Source organism: Neovison vison, chromosome 7 (assembly GCF_020171115.1).
Source record: "Neovison vison isolate M4711 chromosome 7, ASM_NN_V1, whole genome shotgun sequence".
NCBI classification, from domain to species: Eukaryota; Metazoa; Chordata; class Mammalia; order Carnivora; family Mustelidae; genus Neogale; species Neogale vison.
The window spans coordinates 103,920,969-103,938,779 of NC_058097.1; the positions used below are offsets into that span (position 1 = coordinate 103,920,969).

General features: G+C 49.7%; 1 protein-coding gene across 2 annotated transcripts in view; it reads right to left on the reverse strand.

Moving 5' to 3' along the window:
* DRD2 (dopamine receptor D2) overlaps nucleotides 1-7,877 on the reverse strand; it is a 58,984-nt gene extending 51,107 nt beyond the window's left edge. For both annotated transcript variants that reach the window (XM_044260616.1, XM_044260615.1), the window contains exon 1: nucleotides 7,837-7,877. The gene's annotated coding sequence lies outside the window, so the exon portion shown is untranslated. The remainder of the gene's footprint in view (nucleotides 1-7,836) is intronic.
* Nucleotides 7,878-17,811: the final 9,934 nt, after the last annotated feature.

Here is a 17,811-nt window from a genome sequence, read left to right on the forward strand (position 1 = left end):
AAAAGTGTTTTAAAATGCAAGAAGACCTCATGATCCCCCTGCCTTGGATGCTCTCCCTCTGCTAGCTGCAAAATCCACTCCCCTACATCCTTTAAATCTTTTCTCAGTTGTCACTTTCTCAGTGACAACCACCCTGACCACCATATTTAACAAGGCAAACTTCCCACTCCTCCCAGCCCAAAGTGCGCCCTATCCCAGAGCCCTAATCAATTTTCTCTCTTCTCAACTACTTCTTGCACACTCAGTCACTTATGTTTTATATTTATTGCATACCATCTGTCTCCTCAATGCAAGTTCCAGGAGGGCAGGGATCTTTGTGTTTTTTTTTTTTCTTCATTAGTGGGTTTGCGACCAAAATTAGTGCCTAGTATCTAGCTCGGTAATTTGGGTTCCGTGAAAGAACAGAAAGTGAAGTACATGCAGAATGGCAGCCACGGCTGAAGACTTTCAGGGAGGAGTGAGTACAGGAAGACAGAATACAGAGTACAGATGTCGGCAGCCTGTCGGGTAGGATGAGGGCTGAGAGGTGCGTGACCATCATGTGTGAAACACAAGCACTTTGAAATCTCGGAACAAAACCAGAGGTGCGCCTTGAAGCTCACTAGAGGCAGCTTGAGTCCAGTCAGAGGAATCCAGCTTCTGCTCAGACAGTGAAGGGACTCCCATGTCACTGGGGCAGGAACGGGTGAATGACTTCACGGAGAGTAATCTCAGAGTGTGTATTCATTTTCTACTATTAAGTAATAAATTATCCCCAAACTCAGACTTAGCACAACAAAATCGCATTATCTGAATGAATTTCTGTGGGTCAGGAACTCAGGCAGCTCAGTTGAGTGGTTCTGGCCCAGGTCTCTTACAAGGCTAAAACTAAGTCCTTGGAAGTGGTCAGTTATTTGAAGGCTTGCTGGGGAGGAAAGATCTGCTTCCAAGACGGCCCATTCGCATGGCTCTTGGCAGGAGGCTTCAGCTCCTTGCCATGCAGACCTTTCCATAGGGCTGCCTGAGTGTCCTGACATGGCAGATGGCATTCCCCAGAATGAGCGACCCAAGAAAGAATAAGGTGGAAGTCACGCACCTTTTCTGACCTATCCTCAGAAGTCCCGATCTGTCATTTAGGCATTGTCCAGCTGGTACACAGCTCTTCCCTATTTCATGTAGAAGGAGCTAACATAAAACCATGAATACCAGGAGGTAGGGAGTATTGGGGGTCATCTTGGAAGTTGGCTGCCACAGATTGTAACTACGGAAGGATCCAGAATGTGTGGATGGCAGCACCAATCTAGGGAAAGCAGTCATCACCTCTTACCACCTTCCTCTAGCTCACCAGAAGAGTGGCCAAAAGGCAGACTTTGTGCCATTGGTCATCAAGAGATATCTAAGCCTTCAGTTATACACACTCTCCAAAGAAAGGTGTGTATGGAAATATCTTTGCTCCTTTGTGGGGGCCTGACATCCTCTGCTTGGAACCTTAGCTGTTAGACTCTGCTTGTCAACACAATTCTCTTGTTGATCTGCCATAAATGAACATAAGAACAAATCAGAATCCAAGAAAGGAGTGACTACTCGGTCTGAGGAAGAAGACCAGGGAGGGGAACACCTGCCACGCCCTTGGAAATCTTCTATCTTCCCTAAACAGTAAAGCTTCATAATTGTCCAGAAAGAGATGCCTCAATTAGGAAAGAGTCTTCACCAGTGAAGGATTCAAAGAAAAGGAGAAAAGCCAAAGAAAGGGAACAGCTTTCAGGATTGGAGAGTCCTAGGGCCAGAAACTACAATGTTACATCCCTATCTTAAGCAAGACCATCCTTCACCCAAAACACGGATGGCACCTGCCTCTGTCATTAATGACCCCAAAAGATGAAGAGCACATGTTTGTTCTGAGGATCTTAACGTGAGGTTCTTTGGGCTTTTCAACCACGGTAGAAGAAAGGAAAGTTTTCTTGTCCTTATGCACTGCTACTTTCTCCTTATTTGGGATTTTCAATAAAAGTGGCCTATGCCAGAGGGCATCATGTCATGTTACAATGCCAATCAGGAAGGCTCCACCTGAACAAAATGATGGGTGCCAGAAGGGTGGGGGTGGAGGATGGTCAGAATGGGTGAAGGGGAGTGGGAGATACGGGCTTCCGGTAATGGGATGAGTAAGTCACGGAGATAAAGGGTACTGCAGAGGGATTATGGTCAACAGTATTGTAACAGTGTTGTATGATGACAAGACGGCCGCTACGCTTGTGGTGAGCCCAGCATAACGTATGGACCGGTGACTAAAGCTCCTTCCTCTTGCCGAAGATGTGTAAGAGCTTCTGGCTGGGAAGTGCCAAAGACAGCAGTGCAGATAAGTGGAGAGCATAAGAAAGAAATGTAAGCTTGAATTTTGTGAAAGTTTTAAAAATGTGCTTAATTTCAGAGATGTAAAATCAGGTGTTGAGTGAATTCAAAAGGAAAGCAGCTATAAATGCTCCCTCTCGAATTCCTTAATAATAATAACAATTACTACAGTTAAGATTCAGGGAGTGCTTACTTTTGCCAGGGACTCTAAAACATCTTGTATCTATTGCCACAGGTAACCTTCGCAACCCAGCAATCTCAGTATCTCGGTATTCACGTCCCCACTTAGAGATGAGAACCCCAGGTGACAGAGGTCAGCCAATTGGCCTAAGTTAACATAGCTAGTAGGTACGCAGCCTGGATTCAAATCCTGCAGGCTTGCTCCTGAGCTCTCAGGCTTAACTATGTTGTATTTTAAGGGCTTAAGAAAGGGACCAAATGCTGTTAAGTGGCATTCATAAAATTCATGGTGAGGTTCACCAACAGGCTAGAAATCATCCAGCCTATTGGGAGGTGAGCCCCATTATCTGGTCATTTCAGTAGAGCCTAAGTGCTGTTGAATCCAACAGCACTTGGAATCTTGAAATTCCAAGATAGTGGGCAGCAGATAAAAGTTCTTTTGTTTTGTACCCAAAGAACCTGATACAGAGGTCAAGGGCCTGGCTCAGGAACACCCAGGCCTCTACTGCCTCTGTCCAGCAGAAAAGCACCAAGCAGCTAGTCCTTAGGATAGGCCTGACTTACTCCTGCATCCCTGCAAGATTCAGGGCAGGAGATCCTCTCTGCTTGCCCTGAAATCCAGCCCCTTTGACCTGGAGATATGACAAGTTTCCATCCTGTGGCAGTGAGAAAGCAACACCAAAAGACCACAAGGTGGGCAGAAGTCCGAGTTACATCCTCTGCAACAGTTCGGTTTACCTCAAAGAGATGAACCTTCCCCAAGGAAGCCAACCCTTCTGTGAATCCACACCTTCTCCTGCCCTCCCTTGAACTAGCAAGACTCAGGTGACTCTGCCTCCTTCTGCTCCCGCCCCCTTTTCCTCTGTTCTCATTGCTTGCTGAGGTTCATTCCCAGTGCACTGTACCCAAAGGAGTGAGATCCAGGCACAGAACAACTTCTTAGATGGTCCTTGATGTTAAGAATCCCAAGAATTTATTGCACCCATTCTTCTCCCTCTGCTCTCTTCTCCTTTCCTGGGCTCATGTGGAAAGCTTGCTATTATTTCAGTTTATCCAAGAAAGTGCCTTGTTAGTCCTATTCTCCACCCTTTCTTATTCTTCTGTTAGGTAGGTCAGAGAGGGCAATTGCTTTAGCATGGGATAGTCTGGCTTTGAGTCTCCCCCTGCATATTGGCCCTGTGACCTTGTGCAAGCCACTTACCTCCCACACCCACCTCCACACAGAGGCAGCTCTGGGGAAAGAGGGATAACAACAGTGCCTACTTCGTAGCATTGTTGCCAGACCAAGAGTCGATATAAAAAACACACGGCAAGCACTTGGAACAGCATCCTGCACACAGCAAGTGCACAGTAAACATTAGCTGCTAGGATGATTAGGGCAGCAGTGGAAGGACTGGTGAGCCCGGCCACTTGTCGGAAGCAGCCCTTCTAAGGAAGCTTGAGACGAAGCCACTTTCTCAGACCAAGGGTTCCTGGGGAACTGCTAGTGATGTTGCTCCCTGGGGTAATAGGAAGGAGAGAAGGCAATTATACAGCGTGTAACGAAAATAATTTCATTTCTAATGCCTTTCTCCCGCTGAGCCACTTAGAATCCAAACAATGACAACAAGGCAGGGGTGGAAATGAGCAGGGCAGGCACGTTCTGAAGGAGCCCAATGATGTGTGGACAGGCCCCAGGACTCACTTTGGCTCGCAGACATCTGCAGGGGAGAGTCTTTGGGGCTATGGCTGCTGCTCTGTGCTGAGCCGCAGCTCCCCGGAATGCCTGGCTGCCCAGGCTGGCTATGGGCCTATTGATGTGCCCTGGGGGAATGAGTTTGCTTGACTTCATCTCTCATCCTCTGTCTGGGAGCAGGTTGACATCACTCAGAGTGCTCCAGGGAGAGCCAGAGGTCCTCCCCCCTTCCCCTACCCATCACTGTAGACAGCAAAGAATCCCCATCTCCTCTTGGAAATTGTGAACATCAGATAAAAGCAAATTGCCCAAACTGCTTCAAACTGATGTCTTATACATACGTATTTAACATCCGCCTTTTCCAAGAACCCCCAAAGAGATGGCTTCTCGTCAGCTCCCATCCCCATATACTGCCCCTCACACTCTCAGGCCCCTGAGTCTGGGGCACTGCAGCAACACAGCCTCTTCCACCTAGGGGAGAGGGGAGTCCCCAGGCCCCAGTGCGTCATCTCTTGCTCCTCCCTGAATGCTAGAGCCAGTGGGAGCCTCTTCTCTGCAGAGAAGCGTTCCCATATCTCCTAGGGAGAGAAGAGGCTGTGCCTCCCCAGGGGACATCCCAGCTGCCAAAGGTACTGATTTAACCCATTTATCAGGTGGAAGTGAAAGGGACAAGAAGAGGGGAAATGTATAGCAAGTTTCTCCCCTTTCTCTGGACCCAGACTAGAACAAACCCTGTGGCTGAATCTTGTAGTTTTACTCCTCCTCCCACACGGACTGACACTATAATCAAGCTATTTTCCACACCTATGCATTTAAATAATATGATTCTATTGTTTAAAAAAAATAAGAAAGCAATCTTCAATTACATTGGTGATAGGGACAGTTGAGAGGCAGGGATGTATTAATGTTGGTTTCTAACACGATTACGGTAATTTAAAAGGCTGGAGAGAGTATCAGCCTACCACCCCAAACCAGGAAATAAGCAACTTGCACAGCCTGGGTGGCTCCATGTAGTGTCCTGGAGAGCTGCAGAGCTTAGCAGAACCCCAAAGCCGAGTCGTCCCAGGGTCGTAAGAGGCCCTACTGGGGGCAAGGAAAGGGAAACACAGTGCTGGATTCAGCTGAGAGGCCATATACAGCTAAAGGTTACCTACCGAGGAGCCTGGTTCAGCTCACACCAAGCTGTGCCCTTCCAGCTGCCTGAGGCTTCCAAGCATTTACTAGATGCGGGATGCTCTCCTGCTAAGCAGAGCTCCCAGCAGGATGGAGAAGCTTTGGCTGCCAAACCCAGTCCTGGTGGCTTGGGACTGGAAAGCTTACACCACTCCTTTTCCGGAGTACTTTGGTAACAAAAGAGAGATCACCGTATTCTAGATTAAGAGAAAAAGCTACCCTGTTTAGGGGTGAGGAGAATCCAGAATGACCTCTGAGGAGCCCAAATAATCTAAGGATTTAACATCCCAGTTACAATGACCAGGAGGAAATGGGACTGACTAGGTAGCCATGCTAAGTTCTTTTCCAGACCTCAAATCTTAGGTTACTGTGACCTGTGATATGCAGCCTAACTCTGGGAGATTCATTCTGGGGTTCTGACTTTATAAAACCTCAACATTGGTTCGCCTGTCGTTTCTGAGGGGCCGAAACACCTTCACTGCCGGAGAGTCATATGTATTCAGCTACAAGGGAGGGAGACATGGGGGGTTGGCAGATCAGAAAACATGAGTCACTAGAAGGGGCAGCATTGGCTCAAGGAAGTCTCATTATTCTTCCCCTCTCCCCCCACTGCCAAACCTCTCACAAACTATGCTATTTTCACAGCCATGCTTCTTCCTCAACACCAAAATACAACTTTCACTTGCAGGAAAGATAAAGACAGCTCTTTCCAGGCCAAATCCACACGTCTTTCCCCTTATACATATACATCCCTTATACAGAAATTTCCCCTTATACAACAGAGACCTCAGACCAGTCTAGCTTCAGCACGTCAATCGCAGGTGAATATGAGACTACATTTTTTATGAGACCCTGAGTTCCCTTTGTTTCCCCTGGTTGAAGGAGGAACACAGGGTTTCTCTCAAGTTCAAATTCTCCTACATCATTGCATGTTCTAGATAGAGAATCCAACCTTGTGAGTAAAGTTGGAAAACTGACTAGCCCACAAGCATCATCCCTGGCCTTATTCACCCCTACAAGCTTGCTAGCTTAAAGAGCCAAATCAATACAGCCAATATGACACAGCGAGCAGAGCACAAGTAGCTACCAGCCTTGGGGAACATGACGTGCTACTAAGCTGAACTAATCACTCCTTGGCATTTCAGGAGCAGTTGGGTTAGCAGACCACAGTACATACATAATGAAAGACAGTAATTCCCCCAGAAGGGGTGGGCAAGAGGAACACAATGGGCTGGCCCCCAGGGGAGGGCATTTACTATTTACACAGGTCAACATAAAGCCATATTGGTGATTCCTAGAGCCCAAAAATCTGATTTAGAAATAAGAAAATACCAGGAGGATCTTGGAGGAGAGGAGATCAGGCTGCACAGTTTATTTCAGCAAAGGGACTGAATCCGGGGGTGGTCCCTCCATCAACAGCCCCACGCCTGAAGAACTTAACATGATAAGCAGCAGGAGGCAAGAGTCAGTTATAAAGGCCTGAATCATGCTCCCTGTAGCCAAAGTATGAACTTTCATGAGCAATGATTTCTTAACCAGCGTACACATGAATCACCCAGAAATATTGTTAAAATATACATTCCAGGTCTCAGCTTGAGGTTCTCATTCAGCAGTCCTTTAGAGAAGAACAAAAAAATATCCATTTTTATCCAGCTTCCCAGGTGATTCAAAGACAGGGAGTTCATTAAAACGAAACAACCATTAGAGAAATCCTGCTCCGGACCCATATAACAAATCAGAATCTTCCATTTCCCAGTACCTTTTAACTCCAAGCTGTGCAGAGAAGGTAGCAGGAACTGAGAATGTTTTTCAAGAGAGACCAAGGCTAGGGTTACCATGGCCCTGCCTCAGCTCTAGGTCTAACCCTCTCAAACATCTCCCCTGTCAGATACCCAATTTCAGAGATAGCATCAAATCCCTACCACCACCCGTGTCCCCATCAGATATGCCAGGAATCCTGAACATGAAGCAAAGAAGTCAAATGCAGGGACCCAGCAAATTAGCCCACTAAGTTCTCTTGCAAATGGTCACATTCACCAAGGCCTCTCTTTCTGCCCACCCTCCTCAAACAGCAGCAACAGGGGAAACATGAGAAGAATGAATTCCTTTTCAAGTGGTCCTAATGCTGCGGGATGAATCGGGGACAGGCTGAATATTTGCATCCCAAGGGGAAGAATCACTGATCACCTGCTTCCTGGGAAGGAGCCAGGATTAACCTGAAAAATTTACTGGTCAAAAATCCAGAAATGATCCGATCTGCCAAAGGAACTGGAGAGGGATCCTCAAAGTGCCTTGTACCTCCCCAACCTCAGGAGCCACCAGCACAAAAAGTAGTGGGGTGCCAGGTGGGGAAGCATCACTCGCTCAGATAGCTTCCCTGTGGCTAAGAGAAGGGCCTGTCCCTACGGAGCTGTGAGGGCGGCGCTGTGACTTGTGTCCATGGCGAAGCCTGTTGTGTAGACGCACACGCACTCTCTTACCTCTGTTCTTCAAGAGGAACCACTCACAGGCTGCCTGTGCAGACAGGGATGGGGACGCGCTCCGTCTGGCTCTTAGAGCTGCCTCTTGTCTCCGCACATGACCCTATCGAGGCTCTTGGTCCATTCCACAATTAAGCAGTCACCCTCCGCTACTGCCCCAAACGTCACCCCCATTCCAAGGCCGAGATGGGTCCGAAACCCCAGCCTCCCCCCTCTACAGGATCTCGGAGAGACGGCGAAGTAGAACATATATTCAGTACCAAAGACAGCGGCACACCAAGCGTGTGAGAGTACAGGCAGAATCGGCCTCTTCCCAATCCTTGGGTCTGTCCTCAGAAACAGAAAAAAGTCTCAGGTCCCGCAAACATAGACTTGCCAAGAACAACCCTTCTCCCTCCGAGGCAATCAGAAACTCTGGCCGCGCGTCCTGGGGTCCCAGGTGGAAAGTGCCCTCCCGAGACCGTCGGGAACCGGCCGCCCTGTGAAGCCTCAGCTCGGCAGGGCTGGCTCTAGGCGCTCCGCAAGGAGGCTGTCCCGGCACCGCCCGCCCATGCCCGGAGCGAGAATTCCCGCCCGGGCCGCGCAAGGGACGCCAAGAGGGAGGCAGAGGGCATGGCAGCTGTGTTCCTGTCGCCCCCAGGGCAAGTGGCCCAACGGAGAGGTTCTCTGTGGAGAACCGGGTAGGTCCCCGGCAGACGGCAACAGTGGCCAGGCAAACTTCTGCTCCCAGTTGCGCCGCCCTCCGAGCTCCCTCCTCCTCTCCCTACGACTGCCTGGGTCCTGGCCGCCTGTCGCTCTGTCCTGCACGCGCTTACCTTCAAGCCATAGGGCGCCCGGGGGCAGAGACGGCGCCGGCTGCTCGAGGCTTCCAGCTCCCGCCGCATCCACGCGCGGCCGCCCCTCTGGCAGCCGTCCGGGCCGCCGCTCTCCTCGGCGGGTCCCTGACTCCCGGCCCCGCCGCGCGGTTCAGAGCCCCGGCGGGCAGGCGCTTGGCCGGCTCCTGCCCGCGGGGAGCAGTGGACCGGCCGCGGCGGGGCGGGGCGGGGCCGGGCACGGGGCGGCCGTGCGGCGCAGGGACGAGGAGCGGAGGCGGCGCGATGCGCGCGGGAGGCGGCCGGTTACGGCACTGAGGCTGGACAGCTTCGCCGCGCCGGAGCACCTAGCAAGGGAGGAGGGGCGGGGCCGCCTGGCCACGGGGCGCCCCTGGGCCCCGCCCCTGGGCCAGGCCCCGCCCCACCCCACTGCACACGGGTGTGTGGGCTCTGTACGCCCGGCCTGCGGGGAGCAGCGGGCAGGCAGGGGATGGAGTCAGCCCTGGCTTCGAGGCAGATGGGAGCCTAGGCGGAAACTGATTGGTCACTGCCCATTGCGCTCGCCCCTTATCCCCAAAGTGAGACCCTGTAAATTTAGGGCTGCTGGTGACCAAGCATCCTCATCGTGGCTTGTCATTTCCCTCTGAGAAGTCAGAGGATAATGGTTGGGGGAGGTACCGCCCATCCAGGGAGTAGAGTAAGGAGGAGCAGTCAGTGTTGGTTTACAGACTTCCGGTCTTTGAACCCCTGGGGTCAGTTCTGTTTGTTGCTTGACTCTTTCAGGGGAAAGCCTGCTTGGAGTTGATCTGAAGTGAAAATTCAAAAAAGGGCCTCTAGGGTTCCAGCTTGCCCCTGACTCCAAAGGGACGTGGAGTCTTTAGCAATCAGTTTTTGACTGTCTGTCCTTTGCCAAGCGCTGTGTCAGATCCCCGGGTCACAGAGAGGAATAAAACCAGGTCCCTGCTCTCATGCAGAGGAGACCTCCAGGAAACATACCACAGCACCACAGCACCTGCGGTTTAATGGGTGCTAGGGGGCACAAACAAGGAGACCTCATGGGGACTGGAGCTGAAAAAGCAATACCCTTTCCCACAGGGGTTGGGGGGAGAAGGCGGCACTGCTTTCCAGGCAGAGGGAACAGCATGGGGAAAGAACTGGGCATAGCAGGGGGTCAGTCCATCCCTGCTGGAGTCAAGCCACTCTGAGCCACAAAGATTAGGTTTGTTATTTCTTCCAGTGACCCACATGATCACAGAAGGGACTGTGCACTCCTCTAACTCCGCACCCTCATCACTCTAGAAGGGGAAACTGAGTCGCAGAGAACTGGAGTGCCTTTCCAGATTCCACAGAGATCCAGAGCTGGGCCAGTCCCATGTACGATGTGCCCATCAGCACTTTCCCCAAATACAGCCATCTCTGGAGGCAACTGGGGAAAGGCAGGAGCTATAAGTGGGCACCTGGCACCTCTTCCCCTGCTCCTTGCCTTTGCACTCTCCTGTGGATCTGGCCTGGCTCCCATCCATGCAGGTTTGGTAGGGAGAAATTCTAGCAAACAGGATTACCAGTATTTTGCTCTATTTGCTTTTAAAACAATGAAACATTGCAGATATTCTTGAAATTTCGGTGTTTCCCCTTGGCTACTGCTAGGCCATTTGTTTCCAGGTTTAATCCACCTAAAGAAGGACATGGTCCCTTCTAGCTCAGCACCCTTCTATTCAGGGAAGCTATCCAGCAGACAGCCACCCTTCTCCTGACTAGTCAAAGGACCCAGACTGGTGTCCTGCCTCTGTCCCATAGCAGTTTTGAGACCTTGGCTAACAAGTAGCTTACCATCCCTGAGTCTCACTTTCTCCATCTTTACATTGGGGCTAAGAAGGCAATTCTCTCTGGGTAGCATTGAGGATAACAGATGAGGAAGTGTTAGACAAAATGTAATCTGGGCACCCCCTGGCTGTTCATGGGTGGGGGGTGGATGGGGGGTAGAATAGCCTTGCTCCCTTGGGAGGCAGAAGGAGAGAACATGACCTCCATGGGGTGTGCCAACCCAAGGGCACCCTAGCTCCCTACTCCTGCTTTTACCCCAGTCTTGCATGGCTGAGTGGATTTCATGCTGGCTGTGAGTGAGATGGATGGATCTTTCAGTTTTCAATTAGCAAACGCCTCGCTCTTTAAACAAGCGGCACAGCAAACAGATGCACTGAGTGATTGATGACAGGGAGCATCTGCGGCCAAGCGGCAGGCAGCTTCCTGTAGGCTCCCGCTTTCCAGGCTGCCAGGGCCCTCTGGAGGTCATTTGCTACCTCCCCTGCCTCCAGGCAGAACTGTACCCAGTCCAAGTAGGCCAGGCAGGGGCAGGGTGGCCCTTTTCCTTCCAGTCTTCCTGGAAAAGGGGACACATGAGCCTTTTTGACATTCTCATCTGTATGTCCCTGAACCTCGGTCAAGAAATTCTTCCTGATGCGCTACGTAAATCTTTATACCTTTTTATTGTTGAAGGTGCTCAGCCAGTGGTTACTAATGGGCGTTAGGGGTAGAAGATGGGTTCAGGCAGGCGGTGGTTTTGCTGGCCCATGGTAATGAGAAAACAAAGGCCAGAGTCAACAGAGAATGAGGGAAATCTAGATCTTTCCCATATGCTCCAAGAGCTACCTCTAAGGTAGACAATAAGATCTGGCTGGAGCTTGGAAGGAGAGTACCTTGCCAGCCTCTGTCAAATTCTGATGTGCCCACACCTTGGCACAGTGACCCTTCTGAAAAATATTCCACAGAAAGCAAGGGGAATGCCATAATGGGGTGGTGGGGTCAGAAGCAGAACAGAACTGGAGTCACATGGGACTTTGTTCATGTCCAAACTCCCGTATCTTGCAAAAGCTCTGAATATCTCTGAGTCTTAGTTTGCTCAGCTGTAAAATGGGGCTAGAGATCCATATTGCAGTGTTAGCATGAAGATTAAGTAGGGATGACAACGAATACATCCTGATGCTTCATCCATGTTGCCCATTTTCCCCTCTTACAGAAAACTTGAGCTAGAGAACCACTGAAGGGAATGCAGACACCCTCTATGAGGTGTTCCAATTCTAGATTTCCTAACTTAGCTCACAGATGAACCCTGAACTCCCAGCAATTTCTTCTTCTCTCATCTTCTCCTCTTTTGTCACTTAATTTTTAAACCATTTGCAAATAACTCTGAGAACAATAAAGTGGCAGTCCTTCTGGATCAGAGGAGGTGTTGAGCAAAAAGAAAATAAACTCAAGGGGCAGGGGTCTCAGTCACCGATGCCACTGAGAGCCCCAGGCCCACATGTGAGTGATCCAGTGAGAGAGGCTAGGGTACCTGAAGAAGGTTGAGGAAGGACAGGATCCTCTAAGGAGGACAGAGGTTCAGGTAACTGTCTCTGACCAAGGCAGGAGAGCAGAGGGAGTTACTTGAGAGTGTTGACCTCTGCCTGTGTAGTCACCCTTAGAGGATGACGGCCTCACTGGAAAACATACTGGGTTTGTCCACATCCATGCGAAATGTACATGTGTAGACAATCTTTGCATCCTCCTATTTGGGAAGAGTAAAGAACACAGGTGTGACCCACTTTAAGAAAGTCTATTCTAAAATTCTTCAGAATTACAAAACAGAGAAAGTGTAAATGTCCATCTTATAAACTTAATTGCTTGATGGGAATAGGTCATAAAAATACACACTTATTTGCACACTCATATTCAGAGTGTGCATTATTCACAGGTGCCAAAATGTAGAAGCAACCCAAGTGTGCACTGAACGGTGAGTAGATGACCAAATGTGGTCTGTGCGTACAATGGAATACCCTGGCTACAAAGTGCAGGTTTTCAGCACTTGGAGAGAAATCAGGAAGTATCAGAAGGGTGTGTTTATTTCCTTTTTCCCCCGGCCACCTCCTCTGAGCCAGAAGGACTGCCACCTTATCATTTTCAGAGGTGTTGCAAACGGATTTAAGAACAATCCTTTCATTTGCAACAAGGTGCATGAATCCTGAGGGCATTGTGCTAAGTAAAACTGTCCAGTCACAAAAGGACAAATACTGTATGATTCCACTTATGTAGGGTACCTAAAGAAGTCAGAGTGGGGTGCCTGTTGCCAGGGGCTGGAGGGAAAGGTAAATAGGGAGTTTGTATTTAAAAGCAACAGAGTTTTGGGGTACCTGGATGGTTCAGATGGTTAAGGGTCTGCCTTTGGCTCAGGTCATGATCCCAAGGTACTGGGATGGAGTCCCGCATTGGGCTCCTTTCTCAGCAGGGAGTCTGCTTCTCCCTTTCCCTCTGCTGCTCCCCTTGCTTTTACGCGTGTGTGCGTGTGCTTGCGCTCGCTTGCTCTCTCTCTCTGTCAAATAAATAAAAAAATAAATCTTTTTGTTTGTCTGTTTGTTTGTTTCTTTCTTTTTTTAAAGGTACAGAGTTTCAGACTGAGGAAACAAAAAAGTTCCACGGGTGGATAATGATGGACGGGCGTGCAACAAGGTGAATGTACATGATGCCATTGACCTACACACTTAATAACGGTTAAAATGGTAAATTTTGTGGTGCATATTTTACTGCAATAAAAAAATACAGAAACCTAGTGTTTCAGTGGCTACTATAGTTGCTTTGTGTGAAAACAAACAAAACATCTTGAAATGGTAGACAGGTGGGAAAGTGACTGAACTTAGAAAACAACGCATCTGTATAGAACTTCTGAAGCTGTATTTGCGGAAACACAATTGGTACAGCCTTGGATTCCTTCAGCCTTTTCTATAGCTATTAAAGCACTATCTCATCAGTGGTCTCATTCACCTCCCAGTAGCCTTGTGATTTCTAGAAGATCACTAATTTCGGAGAGCCCTGAGAGGGTTCTTAAAGTTCCCAGCTTCCAGAAGATGGGAGCAGACTGTGGAATTTGGATGACACTTTTCCAATAGTTTGCAAATGCAAGGACCATTCCACCATTCAGGTTTTGAATGGAGTGGTGCAGCTCAGGGAAAGCTCTCGATAGTGAAGAAAAGCTCAATCCAGGCTTTCCGCATAGAGGGTGAGCCAATCAGGAGCCGAGGTATTTTTAGTCTCTAAGCCAAACGGCAGCATTTGGGATTCTCTTCTTCACGAGCTGCTCCCCTGCTTGTGTTCGCTGTGGCTGAGGACCGAACTGGCTGCTCACACAGTCCCAGCCTCTGAGGCAGTCGGGGTATCCGGCAGGAACAAATAATTTGGGCTGTTTAAGCAGAAAAGGAATTTCAGCGAAAATTTATTCATAGCTCATAGAATTTATTCATAGCTCACAGAATCACAGGGGAAATTAGAGAACCAAGGTTGTAAAACAGCCAGGAACAAAAGAGCTAGATGCTATGAGGTCTTCACCTGAAATGGAGCCCACGCTGCAGTCCAGTGGGAGAGCTCAGTTAGCACAAGTAAACACAGCTCAGCAGCCACGGCGGCTGGCAGCACACCCTGGCGTCCCCCTGGCCCTCTATTACGCTGCTTCTGGAAACTGAAAGTTCTGGCTACTGGTACAGCCTCCGGAAAGGATGTTCCCCTCTCCCTGCTTCTCTGAGTCACTGGCTCTTGAGTCAAAATCTGGGGCATCTGCCTGTCATGAACCAACCAAGAACCACACAGCGGGTGGTCCTCTAACTTAGCAAAAGACAAAGGCTTGTCGAACCAAGCAACAGTCATCCCCACATCCCAGATCAAAGGAAGAAAGAAACCAGAGTCTTGTGTCCATCCCAGTTTCCAAATGCCACAGAGACCTGTCCCCTCTCCACACTCGCTACCACAACTCCAATCCAGGTCCCCACCATTCTCTCAGGCAGATTATGACCAAAGCCTTCTCCCCACCTCCCAGCTCCAACCCATTTTCCACACTGCACAAGAAGGCTGTTCTAACACATAGATCTGATCCTGTCGTCCTTGCTTAAAACCCCCAAAGCCCATTGTCTTTGAGATGAATTCTAATTCTCGTAAAGTGCATTCGAAGTCTGCCATATCTGTCTCTTACTTCTGTCCCAGCCTCATCTCTGCTAGCATCCCCTCTGAAGTATATGATCACTGAGTGAAAACATGAGTTGGGGAAAGTGTCACAGAGATGATCTGCTCCAGAGTTTCGCAAATGTCAATCCTTAAATTAGACACCATAGAAAGATCTGGGAAATGAAGAGAAAAAAAAAATACAGATTTGACCTACTAGGTCAGAATTTAGGGGGTAGGGGCTAGGAGTCCATATTTCTAAAACACCAACCAGGTGGGGAGACACTAATTTAATCCAAATCCCTCCTTTTGTACATGTGGGGGCTGAGGCCTAGACAGGTGAGACACTAAGGAAAGCCAGTTTGTTGTTATAATGAAACAAGACTCGTAGCAGAGTTACCCTGACACATTTAGTGTTATATGTATCATTACTGTGCCACATGGTAATTAGGCATGAAAAGAGGGTAAGTTATTCAGAGAGAGGACTATTATTACAGTTATAGAAACCAAGTGTTTGGGGTCCACCTGGGAAGAAGGGAAAGGGGCCATTGGGAAAGACGGAGGGGCTTCTGTGAGGTCCCATAGAGGGTCTCCAGGTCTGCCACCTGGGCTCTGACAAATATGATGGCAGGTGGGTCTGCCCACAGATTTGGGAAGCTGGTGTGGGGAGCTAGGCTGCAGGCCAGTGATTTAAGACAAGCCTGTAAAGACTGGAGAAAGCCGAAACAGCACCTGGCCCCTTCTTCCAGTGAGGGAAGCATCGGAAGAGGGAGGAGAAGCAATATAGACCTGAGGTCCTCCTGCTGCAGGAACACACTGAGAGATGGACTTAAAGAAATGCCTTTTTCAGGCAGAAACATCGTCCTCACCCATCAGAATTGCCTATTGTGTTCTAGATGCATGTTCCTGGTTCAAGTCCAGGGTCATGCCCACAGGGCTCCCTTCATCTGTAATGCCTGACCCACAGACCTGCCCTACCCCCTTGCTGGTCTTTCCAGGCCCTGCTCAGCCAGTTATGCTCTGGTCTGGCTTCTCTCTGCTTCTGCCTCTACCGCTGTCTCTGTTTCCCTCCTGCTAATCGCTCCCCTCCAACCCTTGGTCCCTCCAGGCCCCTCCAGTGGTAACGGAGCCCCATTATCACGAGTCCTGAGAGGCTACATTATCCTTTCTGGTTTCTCTACACTCCAGCTCCACTTTCCTAACAGTCTTCTTTACCAAACTCTTCTTGAATTACCCCATTTGAGCGTGTGATCTGTCTCCTGCCAAGACTCAGACTGGTAGAACACCTGAAATAAAAACCCAGGGTTCAGGACAGGGGCTGTGAAGAGCAAGACAAGGTAAGGGAACCTAGTCATAGTCAGTAATGAGAACCAAGGGCAGACCCCCATGGGACTAAACAATGCTGCAGGTTCTGGAAAGCTCAGTAAAGGAGAAAACAGTTCAAACTAATTTAAGTAGAGAGCATCTTCAAGGCTGTCAAAGAATTTGAGTCTACCTTTGGTGTCCACCATCCAATCCTGCACCCCCTTTGAGAGACTCTTCCATGGGATTACCAGCCATAGGGTCTCACCCATAGCCTACAGGAGAAGAGGGATCTTTCCTCTCCCCACCTCCTGGCAGGCAGGGCATTGACATGGGAGCTGGGTTCAGCCAGCTGCATGCTCTCATCTCCACTCTGACCCTGGAGCCCTTACTCTACAGTGAAAAATCTCTAGGAGTCCTTCGTGGGGTGGCTGGGGTGTCCCGCAGTGGCTGCTTGGCTGCCTTGAACAGACAGCTCCTGCTAAAGGATACCATGTCTCCTTCCTTCCTCTCATCACAGCTGCGTTGGCGACTGCCCATCTTCTGAGTTGAGGTCTTTGTTCTGAGAGCCCACCATTCCCCTCCACTCAACTTCCTAACCTGCTGAAGCTAGCCAGGACACATTTCTATTGACTACATCAAGGACCCTCACGTGTGACTAGCCTAGAGCTCCCTAAAAGGCCTCAGATAGGATGCTCTGAGCAGAAGTAAGGCTGGCCTCAACAGGGGTCTTCACGCTCCTATACCAGCCCATGATAATCCAGAGCCCAATGTACTGTACCTCTGGCTCATGCCAGGTGACTCCCAGTTTCCTTTCTTTGGCTGCATTAACCTCCCAAGCCAAGTGCGAAAGCCAAGACAGGAGAGACCCTTGGAGTCTACCACTGACTCTTTCCCAGTCACCTCACCTCCACCCTAAGGCATCCCCTCTCTGGTTTCTCCAGCTCCATGGCTCACTGCCAATCTCCCCCATCATGCTCATCATCCTTGGGGCTTTTGGCCTCCAGGCCACTCTAATCTCCCCCCACCACTACCTTCCTTTTTGATGTGGACATTCCAGTCCCCTCTCCTCTCAAATCAACTCAGAATAAGTTGGTATTTTGCAACTTTAAAAAACTGGAAGAAAACCAAACACAGACCAAATGGAAAATAATGAAAAGGCCAAGCAAGACACATCCTGTTTGTCGAGCACACAGGCTTCATCCCAGGGTTACTGAAGGCTCACCTTGGGTCACCTTGGCCCATACAGGTTTGGATATATCTCCAGGGTCACCCTTTCCCCGGGCTCTCAGTGGCTTCCAGAATTGGCTTCCTTGCCTCTCTATTCCATGGGGCCTCACCAAACGTGACTGGGCTGTTCTTCACCACACCTGTCACTCCTGTCACTGGAGAGAGTGGAGACTTGCCACTAGACCCTGAGATTCCTCATGTATTCCCTGGGATCCAGGCTATTCCTTCCTTATCTTTCTCCACCAGGGAGTTATCTAAGACTATGAGAAACCCACCCTTGCCCCAGATCCAAGTCTAAATGTGCCAGTCACCATTTGGGAAAGAAGGAAGCAAACACCTCTCGCGGACTTGCCCTGCGGCTGGCCCTGTGGTGCACACAATGGCATTTCACTTCATCCTCCCAACACTCAGATCCCCCACATGGTGAAAGGGGCTCTGGAAGTGCCAGAAGAGAGAGAACCGGGATTCAAAGACCTCAAACCCCACGTCCAGAGCTTGCTCATGCATGTCCTCACCGACCGTCTACACCAGGAAAGGCAAAGATACCAGATCAAATCGACTTTGGAGCTGCCTGGAGCATGCGGTGAGGAGGATGAAGTCATGTCTGCGCTCAGTGGGAGAGAGGATCATGAGGAGTGAGAGATGTGGGGAGAACTGGAGAGGGTGA